Raw genomic sequence first — 3255 nt, forward strand, 5'->3', positions numbered from 1 at the left:
TTCCAGCCTGAGTGACAGACGGAGACCCTGTCTCTAAAAAAATTAAAATAAATTGGGAGCGGTGGCTCACATCTGTAATCCCAGCACTTTGGGAGGCTGAAGCAGGTGGATCACTTGAGGTCAGGAGTTTGAGACCAGCCTGGCCAACACAGTGAAACCCTGTCTCTACTGAAAATACAAAAATTAGCTGGGCATGGTGGCTGGCACCTGTAATCCCAGCTACTCGGGAGGCTGAGGCAAGAGAATCGCTTGAACCTGGGAGGCAGAGGTTGCAGTGAGCCGAGATCACATCACTGCATTCCAGCCTGGGCGATGGAGCGAGAACCTGTCTCAAAAAAAAAAAACAAAAACAAAAACAAAATTAAATAATAACTAAGAAAAAAGAAAAGAAAAGAAGAAGGGATCAGCTTGAGCCAGGAGGAATTCAAAAAGCAGAGTGAAGCAGCTCTGGAGCTACTCCCAGTAGAAGGTATGGGCGTGATGTGTACAAAACCCAGAGTTAGAAATGAGCTGAGGGGCCGGGCATGGTAGCTCACACCTGTAATCCCAGCACTTTGGGAGGCCGAGGCAGGCAGATCACTTGAGGTCAGGAGTTTGAGACCAGCCTGGCCAACATGGCAAAACCTCATCTCTACTAAAAAATACAAAAATTAGCTGGGCGTAGTGGCAGGCGCCTATAGTCCCAGCTACTCCAGAGGCTGAGGCGTGGGAATCACTTGAACCTGGGAGGTGGAGGTTGTGGTCAACTAAGATTGCCCCACTGCACTCCAGCCTGGGTGACAAAGCAAGACTCTGTCTCAAAAAATAATAATAATAATAATAATGGCTGTAAAGCAACAGTGAGTTTCAATTAAATGGGGGGTAGGCAGGATTGGGTGGGGCCTGGGTGTGTGGAAGGGGGTGGCCAGGAAAAGAGCTGGGTAGGGCCAGAGCATTCAATGCTGGGATGAGCCCCAGATCCACCTCTCCTTCATCCACCTCTTCAAGTGTGGCTCTTTCAACCTTAGGGTATCCTCTGTATCTGGGGTACCTCCACCAGCCCCCTAAGTGAGGGGAAACAACTGTTCAACATTGTTTCATTCTAAACGGAGGAGCCAGCAGCTTGAGAGCCTCAGGGCCACCAGGGAGCTGCTACATGGAGGTCCCACAGCTGGAAGCCTACTGACCGGTCTCATGACAGATTGTTCACGCCGTGTTCCACTCCTGCCCTCTCAGGCCCATCGTTCTGATGTGGGTACCCAGAGAGCTGCCTTGAGGCCATCTCATAAGGAGGCATGTCAAACACATATCTGAGCCTTAAAAAGCCTTGGAAAGGCATCTTTACCAAAGGTCCCTGGAGGAAGCAGCAAAGGGGAATGGTAGCACACAAGACCCCACACTCAGCCAGGCGCAGTGGCTCATGCCTGTAATCCTAACACCTTAGGAGGCTGAGGCAGGCGAATCATGAGGTCAGAAGATTGAGACCATCCTGGCCAACATGGTGAAACCCTGTCTCTACTAAAAATACAAAAATTAGCTGGGCGTGGTGGTGGGCGCCTGTAGTCCCAGCTACTCGTGAGGCTGAGGCAGGAGAATTGCTAGAACTCAGGAGGCGGGGATTGCAGTGAGCCAAGATTGCACCACTGTACTTCAGCCTGGGGACAGAGTGAGACTCCATCTCAAAAAAAAAAAAAAAAAAGAAAAGAAAAGAAAAAAAAAGACCCCACACCCTCCACCAAACCACCAAATCCTCTTCCCCTCCGAGAACCACACCTCAGCCATTCCTTTGCAGCTCCTCATTCTCTCTGCCATTTTTTCTCATTTCTCCTCTCCCACTCCTCCCCCTCACTTCTCCTCCAGTCCTTGTGCCCTCCTCCCAGATCTGTTTTTCTTACGTAGAACAATCCAGCCTGCCTTGGCTGCTGGTGCACCATACAGAACCTGTAAGCCAAGAACTACCTCTGGCTAACAGTCTTCTTTTTGGAAGGCAGAGCAGGGAGAGGAAGGACTGTATAACTTATGCAATATTTTTCTTTTAGCCCTGCCTAGTCCCCAAGCTGCTGGGCAATAGGGTCATTCAGAGAGGGGCATTGGAGGAGTTAAACACCATGGTAATGTCACAGGTGTGCTTGCAGCTGGCTGAGGAAGTCGGAAAACCAGGCCCAACCCACCCTAGGAGGCCATTCAAAGTGTCCTTGCTGGAGAGGCAGACCATTTGGACAGAAGGAACTTTGGCTTGTGACCACAGCGAGACCGACGTATGTTAGAAGACAGAGGCTGGTTATTATTCCCTGTACGGTTTCCCGCTGTGCCAAGCGGGGCACATAGGACCCACCTTGCATCTAGCTTCGAGTCTGAGACCAATCTTCTCAATTGCCTGGGATGGGGGCTAGGGGAGAGTGAGAGCAAGGGCAGGGGACAGGGCCTCTGCTCGTAGCCCACCTGAGCCCCTGTAGAGAGTCCCAGATGACTGTCCCAGCTGACCTCCAAGAGCTGTGACCCTTTGCTTACTCTTCCAGGAGTGGAAATTGTGACCCACAGGTAAATTCCATTCCAAGCTTCCCTTTGTGAGGCCAAATAGCAGGGAAGGTGCAGACTCCAGAGCCAGACCATCTGGGTATATGTCCTGGCTATACCATTTACTAGCTATGTTATGCTAGGCAAGCTATTTATTTATTTATTTATTTTTAGTTTTTTAATTTTTTTTTTTTGAGACGGAGTCTTGCTCTGTCGCCAGGCTGGAGTGCAGTTGTGCCCTCTCGGCTCACTGCAACCTCCACCTCCTGGGTTCAAGTGATTCCCCTGCCTCAGCCTCCCAAGTAGCTGAGACTACAGGCACGTGCCACCACGCCTGACTAATTTTTTCTATTTTAGTAGAGACACGGTTTCACCATGTTGGCCAGGATGGTCTCTATCTTCTGACCTCATGATCTGCCAGCCTCGGCCTCCCAAAGTGCCAGGATTACAGGCACGAGCCACTGCGCCTGGCCTATTTTTTGTTTTTTATTTTTTTGAGATGGAGTTTTGCTCTTGTTGTCCAGGCTGGAGTGCAATAGCGTGATCTTGGCTCACTGCAAAACTCCACTTCCTGAGTTCCAGCGATTCTCCTGCCTCAGCCTCCCGAGTAGCTGGGATTACAGGCACATGCCGCCATGGCCAGCTAATTTTTATATTTTAGTAGAGATAGGGTTTCACCATGTTGGTCAGGATGGTCTCGAACTCCTGACCTCAGGTGATCTTCCCACCTCAGCCTCCCAAAGTGCTGGGATTACAGGC

The sequence above is a fragment of the Hylobates moloch genome, unplaced genomic scaffold, assembly GCF_009828535.3.
Source record: "Hylobates moloch isolate HMO894 unplaced genomic scaffold, HMol_V3 SCAFFOLD_11, whole genome shotgun sequence".
In the NCBI taxonomy this organism is placed as follows: domain Eukaryota; kingdom Metazoa; phylum Chordata; class Mammalia; order Primates; family Hylobatidae; genus Hylobates; species Hylobates moloch.